Genomic DNA, 8,927 nt, shown 5'->3' with positions numbered 1-8,927 from the left:
ACCATGCCTTATAATTCGTCAGTGAGATAAGTATGTCATGGTGTGGCCTGATATTTTACCTCTTCTCTAGACTAGAAACTCGTTCTATAATTAAAATGCTTTCCCGTGAAGAAAACTATATTTGTGTGGAGTTAATCAAGAATATTTAGTAGGCAATACAACCTTTTGACAAATTCGTTCTAGCTTTTATATTACGTTTGTTTCTGGAGGATTATTTTAAAGTTCATTGTGTTCTGTAGATAGTATCATTTTAAATGGAGTTTGTTCTCACTTGACTTATAAAGTGTTTCTATGAAAGATCGGAAGGTATCAAGGTCAAACAGTCCTTGCATGTATGATTTACATGAAATAATAGTGAAGATATCGATTGCAGCATTGGCTATAAATTTTCTGTACATTAAATCATATCGTTTATCAGCTGATGGATTGATCAATTCTTTTAAACTTATTCTTAGACTGAAGTGACATAAAATATTTACGTTAGTTCTTTAAAAATTAGTTAAAGCATATATCTTGATCTTGTAGGTTTTCATGTATATCTATCATTTTGATCGCATAGATGCAGGTTAAAATTTATTATATCTTCTACTGCCTACACTTATCTCTATTTCTTTGGAAATGTATTTGCTAAAGCAAAACAATATTTCTTACGTTTGAAATATATATTTATTACTTTAATCATTTATTCATTTTCATATGACTCTTTAACTCTGCATGATCACCAGAGCAACGCCCCTTTGGATTTAATTGGATTTAACGTCTTTTCGCACGAAGATTAATTAGAGGAAATAACAACGGGAAAGTCCTCTATTGTACAGATGACAAAGTGTTAGTGAATTTCGGTGTTTTTTGTCTGTTATTATACTTATATCTGTTTTTCTGTCCATCCTGTTAAAATTCATAGATGGCTATAGACACATCAGTAATGTTAAAACTCCCATAGGGTGATATTCCCACCCAAATGTAATTTTGATTATCATTAGACTCCACATCGCCCCAAATGGTTATGAATACAAGGTTTTAAAGATGACAAATATTGCAACCAAAACGGAATCCATCGTTTGTATTGTAAACCAAAAAAAAAAAAAAAAAAAAAAAAAAAATCTCACCGTAAATAAAAAGGTCACTGGGTGTATTGGAACAAAGTCATGAAACAATCTTCCTATACACATGCACATGCCTGGATAACTCAGTGAGCAGACGAAGAAAAGATTAAATTTGCTCCATCAACATTTACGGAACAGATGGAGGAAAACAGGTTTTATTTACGAAAGTAAGACATACGTTTCATTAGTATGCATTATTGTCTGTGTGTTTGCAGGTTTCTTCGCCAGAAGGTACAATATATTACTATATGACCCTCAGTAGTTCTTCTGCTATAAAATACTCTGAAAAAGATCTGAACTTACACCTAAGATAGACACAAACAAATGGGTCTGAATATTTGCCTCAAAGCAAACTCAATAATTTATTCGGTGATGACTATATTTTGGTGGGTTCACACAGGAGCTCAAGTGACATGCATATTTAGAATGATAATGTATTCAGAAAAAAATATTCAGTTTTCAAAGTTTGACTACGCTAATTTGTTTTATGCATTGAAAAGAAGTAAAGACAGTATATTCCTTTAGGAAAATAACTAGCGAGAGATACAACAACGGTGCACAACCAAGGTTTTGAATGAAAGTGTTGTCCTGCCTAATGGTTATATTAACAGTCAATACAATTATGTAGATAAATAGCATTCCAGAATTAAAAAATAGGCTCAATTAATCAGCCATTCATTTTCGTCGGAGTTAATATCAACAGTGAATACGTTGCCTTTACAACAAATTAAGTCGCAGATTAATGCGTGACTCTGTTTGAACGTCTGGCAAATTAAATTGTAACTATACTAAATAAAACAAACATCATTCAAACCTTGGAAATATTCTTTAATTACTGGGGCCTCAGTTAATTTGTCTGTACATTGTTTGGGACAAATGGGGATTTGGCATTCATCTCAGGGAACTGATGGGTATATAAAAGATAACTGAAACTGAAGTATATTTTTAAAAGTTTTTTTCTCCCCAAAAGTAATAAAGATAGGTTCTCATATCATGTGCTCGAATCGCAAAGCATGCTTTTGAATTATTGTGGCATTTAAAAGAAGCAGGAGGTGAACACAACTTTAGTTCCAAAATACAACAAACACAAGCAAAACAAGTTCGATACTTGACGAACGACTCCAAGAACCGATAGCAGTAAACACAAAATCCTATATTTATGCCATGGGTAGTTACAATCAGGATCTTTGATATTCCCATAATGTTAATTGCAAATTCACACTCTCGTGAATGTATTCAGTCGTGAAATCTAGAAAAGAAATTATTGATTACAGTCACAGATAATGTATTACATTAAAGATCTGCGCTAAATAAGAGTAGATTGAATCAAATGAAAGCAAAGATCCTGAAATAGATAAAATGTTGCATTGGATTCAAAAGGGATTTTAATATAGAAGAAATATTCACCCTAGATTATAACAACAGTTTCATTGCCGGTTAACTTCAATGGAAATACAAACTCTGTGAATTTCTGTCTCGAAGTTTCTTCCTTGGCCTCCACCAAGAGTTCAGAATGACCAAACATTATGTCCACATTCACCTTAAAATATCTTATTCTTCCCGGAGTTTGACAACCAGCCGTCCCATATACTAGCAACCTGGATCGATGATTAATTGTGGATCCTTTGCAGCAGAATCATACATTTTCAGGAGCATCTCCTTTTGGTCAGCCTTCAAGCTAACTTGCTCTCCAGATCTCGGTGCACCGATCTTTATCGATTGTTACTTTTGTATGTATTTCTTAAAGACGTCTTTACATCTTTCCTTTCCACCTACGGACGCTCGCTTATCTTGTGGATGTATTGTGCTGTCAAAAGGAGGTGAGATGTTAATACCATATGTAAACTTTGCAATTCTAGACGCAATTTTCATTGGTTCACGTCCAAAGACTACGAATCCTTTCAAATCAACCAACCCGGCGTAAGCTGAGATAATAATTTTATCATTAGGAATTGGATCCTTAATGGCGGCTTGCATCAGTGGAGATTCGAAGATCCTCCGACCATTAAAAAGTGTCTACGCCTCGGTCTTCTGGCTTTTGTAATAGTTCCCTCACAGATTGTGTTACACCGTCAGTGAAATCTTTAAAGAACGCCTTGAAAAGGTTTGCTTCCATTTCATTTTATGTTTGAATGCGTTTGTTTCAACGCATCTGGGATTGTTTCTCCGTTGTCATTTTCATACGTCCTATTCAAAGAAACGGAATGTTTAATGTAATTTTGCCACCTGATTCAGGAGTAATGGTTCTCTTCTTCGCTTCTAACTCTCGAAGCAGGTCCACGTGGTCATCTTTATGACTGTCATAACTTTTGTGACTGTTTAGGCGCCAATTATTTTAATCAGCATCTCATTAAAAACTTCATCCACTTGTGTCCCTCCCCAAGCTCGTCCGGTTGGTTCGTAAAGTTCTCGGAGGGATCCATGCGCTTGTTTTTTGTGCACAGTAATGCAACCTGTCTCCCCTTAAAAGGGTAAGTAGTCTAATTCATGGGTGAAAAAGGAAGAAAGGCGGAACCTCGGGAATAAGGCAAAGGCAAACATAATGTAAGATCGTTTATGTTGCTGGTGTTGAAACCCTTAAGCTTGCTTCTGTCTGTCTGTCACACACCCCACACACATTAACATGCATATGCTTTGCTTGCGTGTGCGCCATGACACTTCCTTATACACACATAAAGGATCCCAAACTAATATCCTCACTTCCAAGATCCAAGACATGTACTTGGCATCTGTCAGCCTTCCCCGACCAGACAACTTCTCGGCTGGCAACAACTGACAGTACAAAGAAGCTGCCTCTGGTTCCAAAGCAATTGTCAATGCACCACTGTCTATTTCCGCCTGTAATATGAATCTTGAATGTAAGGAATCAGGTGAATATTTTATCAGATCTAAGTCTAGATTTATAAATTTAAGTAGGAAATTTAGGTCAGATTTAAATTCTTTCCAATAAAGCCCAGTTTCCTGAATAGGATTTAAATTTAAGTTGACACTTAAGACATACGATTATTTTGATTCACTCCAACATCAAAGAGACAAAAGATTCTTCCAGTGTCTACTGAATATAATTGTCAACTTATCAACACATGAAATCCATACTCTATCATTGTCTATGGTACAAAAAAATATTTGATACAATACAAAAAGTGCTTATCATTGGTTATTATACTTACACTCTACTAACCCGTTAAATGTCAAAATGAAAGGTCTTGTCATATCATTTTATATATATGAAATTGTCTGTAGTTACAAATGCCAGTCGGACTTTAAATAACGTGCACATTTGCTGTAAATATGTATTATACGAACAAATGGTTTTAAAATCTTGTTGTTTTTAAAAGCTTATCAGTTTATCAGTTACAAACATATGATTGCGTGAGCTCTCATATAAGGAGCGAGAGTTGTTTTTACTATCTTTTAAAATTACTTAGATGTGGGCGGTGGGATTTATTAAGTCGTTTTTATTGTTTCTTTATGGTGGCTAGGTGGATGGTGCCGGTATCACTCCTTTACTCTGACGATCACTCTAAAAAATGTCGTTAAACACCCGCAGTCATCATTTAATTGATAAAACAGTAATACAAATCTCAAAGAGACTATTTCCTGCTCTTGTACACACACACACACACACACACACACACACACACACACATATCACCACTCTTTCATATTCCGCAGCAGAAACAATTACTGTACACAATGCCCGGTTTTCACTCTCCATCGCCCTAGACGCTTGGAGCGTAATTACATATTTCACAGCAGCTTTTTGTAAAAACTGTTTGGCAGCGTCACTCCCAATGCCGGGTGCCATCAAGACCCAGTGAATATCTTTGCCATTGACACCCGTCCCTCGAGCTTTAAAGGTGTCCAGCAGATGTGTCTTTAAAAATCTAATCGCACAACCGAATACTTTCCTCCCAGGCATTGCAAGCCCCTTGTCATCCTGTATTTTCATATCACGTTTGATCAAATTGAAAAGATACTTCATTTATATTTAAACATTTCTTGGTTACGTTCCATAAGAAAATACATCTAAATTGCTGTATTGTGGCGTTTACACCATTTTATATTTGTACTCTGATTATCAACTAACATGAAACAGGAATTCGCACACTGTGGCGTTATGTTCATGAGACAGTATTAGACCCAATGAGATGAATTCGCAAAGACAGTTTCTTAACTTGGCGATTAGCAGAACTTTGTGCATGATAATACGTTATAATTGTAATTACTTCCATCTCGTATATGGGTGGGGTGGGAGGGCACCATACAATAATTTAGACAGCCATATAATATTAATTCTTTTAAAAGGGAATGAAAACACTACAAAACACTTGATATTTGTGAATTATCATTTAAAATAGGTTATGAGCACTTTGCTGAACCAAATAAAAAATTTACATTATTATCGTTTCGTATAAGGGTATGAGAGCATCTGTAAATGGTAAAGTTGCCGATCCTTTTGACTTTAACTATTTATTTTCTGGCAGGCTCTTCCTTATCTGCTGATGAAGAACGGTCGATGTTCATGAACGTCTTGCAAGTGAACCAACAATCAATATCAAATGGGAAAGAACACTTTTACAAACGTTTAAGCACAATCTATGTCATTTGTGAGGAACAAAGCAATTACCAAATGTTTGCCAGGCAAATACATGAGATTAAACCAATTCTGAACCATCTATAATATATACGCAAATTACAATACATACCGATTACTGTGGTACAGACGAGTTGAAAATCCATTGTGCGTCGATCGTTTTCTCTATAGATCTGAGTGAACGCTATGCAATGGTGCATGCGAACGCACCTTATGTCTCTGCTTGGAAAATATATGTCTTATGTACAAGTGAAGAACATAATTTCAACCAATATACGCTCGACGCGGAATGAGGTGTAATTTTGGGTAAATGGATAAGTGTTGCAACAAACCAGGGCGTATTTCTAGTTTGAAATCCAGTATTGGTCTATGGATATGGACACAGTGATACATCTTTTAACAATGCTTAGCGTGCTTATTTCTGTAAGAATATGTCCCTTATACATTAATAACGGAACATTAACATTTTTGCGCAGTATTCTCTTTTGTGATTGGCTAAGATTGTGGGAAAACTTTTCTTTCCCCACCTTACAGAACTTTTTTATTTTGCTAATACTTTGAATATTTTATTGGTTATAGGCTCTTTGTCTTGAAACAGATACGGTATGTATTATTCTATGTTGAATGTATTTTTGCTTTACATTTTGCTTTATATAGGCCTTTCTATTTCAGTTCCAAATAAACTGAGTTCACAAAAAGTAAATGTGTTTCATTAGACACACACTTAAGTACGCCCCAAGAGAGGGTTTTCAAATTCTAATTTTCAAAATATCTTTATTGTTTGATAGTCTAACGTTTCATTTATGTTTGTGGTTACATCTGTGCTTAATAAGATATAAAGAAACCTGCAATATTGGGTACTTGAATATAACGGACACCTATTCCTGTAAAGGAATAATATATTATCAAGATTTTAAAATATGTTTACATTCTTCATTTATGTATGAAGGACACATGTACCTAAAACATAATTTTACTATTCCATGTATATTTTTATATGAATACAATTCTAAGGTTCTATGTATAAAATCTGAATAGACACAATTATACTCGTCCATGTATATTCTGTATAGACACAATTATACTGTTTAATGCATATTTTAAATAGACAATTATATTGTTCCATGTATAATCTGTATAGACAAAATTATATTGTTCAATGCATATTTTCCATAGACACAATTATACTGTTCAATGCATATTTTACTGTTCCATGTATATTCTGTATAGACACAATTATACTGTTCAATGCATATTTTACTGTTCCATGTATATTCTGTATAGACACAATTTTACTGTTCAATGTATATTCTACATATACAATTATATCGTTCAATATATATTCTGTATAGACACTTTTTTGCTGTTCAATGCATATTCTCTAAAGACACAGCTATACAGTTCCATGTATATTCTCTATATACACAACTATATATACTGTTGAATGCATGAAATCGCTATAGACACAATAATACTGTTCAATGTATATTTTGTATAGACACAGTTATACTGTTCCATGTATATTATGTGCAGCCACAATCATACTGTTCAATGTATATTCTGTATATACACATATATACTGTTTCATGTATATATTTTGTATAAACACATCTATACTGCTAATTTATATTCTGCACAGAGACAATTCTGCTGTTCAGTGTATAATTTGTGTCGATAGGTAGAACTTTGTTGCATATTATAGTATTTGATCCTACCGAAAGCGATACGTTTCATGCCGAGAGAAGGCATTCTGGTATCCCCAATGCATCTTAATTAATCCAAGGCGAAAGGAATACAAGAAGAGCATTACTTTATAAAACAAACTAAAGTACCAGTAGATGGCGCAAATGAAACTGCATGAAATAGAGTTGTTACTGTGTTTCCCATCTTTGAAATCAATCCGAATTAAGTGTCAGCCCGAGCTGCGCCTGACATTTCACCCTACACTCCCTACACTTTAGATTTTTGGATTGTTAATGTTGGGGCTGGTTGAAAGAGCACATTCCCTAACGGCAATATGGAAATCACAAGGTAGCGGCACAGTGTAGTCGATTCAAACTTAAATGACATTATATGGAATTTTACCTGCCTGACATCGATTACTAGTGTCTTTATCATTTTATTCAGAACTCTTAACACGAATTTCATCCCTATCCAGTGTGAATGACCGATATAACCTATATTATTTCCCGATAGGATAGTTCGTAATACCCTTTTAGGACGATATACTATTTTGCGATAACCTCATATGACTGTCCAGCGGTCGCTCGGAATATCGCACATACAAGAGACTACCATGCAGTCCAATATACTTGAGTACATATAGTTTCTGTCTGACTTTGCCAAAGTAATTACAGTATGTTTCAAAATTGTTTTGCGAGCTTTTGACCTGTGAATCTAGATGATAACATTAAACAGGAATATTTCCGTGTCAGTTTCTGAGCTGTCTCTCCCCCTCCTCCATACTGTTGAATGAATGCGCGCATGAACTATGGACTATATGTCTGGCTTGAGAAGGCCATAAAACAGATACAGATCAACTAACTGAGGCAAATAATTGTCCTTTTCTTTTAGGTCACAATTTTTTTTTAAATCGATGTTTTGCAAGATTCCTTGATCACCCCTGCTGTCCGTTGTACATATTCAGAGAAAGAGGAAAAGAGACTTGGCATCATTAATAAAATAAATTCGTGTCGGGTACACGAGCCCCTTTACATCGTTCGTGGTGGATAAACCATTCTCCTGTAGTTGTCAACCTTTTTTCTTCAGTCACCTAGACTATCCAATATTGTCTGGCACACTGTTCTTTTTACAGGGTGCGTGCTGGATCTATCATTCCCATATTAGAGCAATCCTTTCTTGTATGAAGCCGAGAACCCGGTCCAATAAAGAATTACTATTTTGCCTCAAGATATAGAGTTCTTAGTGTTCTTCTGTCTACGAAGTTGATTAAAACGAAAGATTGTTGCACTCTTATGGTTGATAAAGATGTAAAGTTGTGTGCTAAATATGAGGAGAGACTCTAGTATGAAACTCGTTTATTATTCATTTCCTATGGAAGTATTAAATTACCATCGTCACGGCGAGATTTTTAGGCAAAGGCGGTCAAGACGAGGTCTTTAAGGTGTTTACGATCAACAGGACGAATTAAGATGTGTTGACATAACAATGTTGGCATTTCAACAAATTGGAATATCTATGCCACAACAGGGCAACCTAATTAT

Source organism: Sinohyriopsis cumingii, chromosome 10 (assembly GCF_028554795.1).
Source record: "Sinohyriopsis cumingii isolate HCF-2022 chromosome 10, ASM2855479v2, whole genome shotgun sequence".
NCBI classification, from domain to species: domain Eukaryota; kingdom Metazoa; phylum Mollusca; class Bivalvia; order Unionida; family Unionidae; genus Sinohyriopsis; species Sinohyriopsis cumingii.
This window is presented reverse-complemented; position numbering follows the sequence as displayed.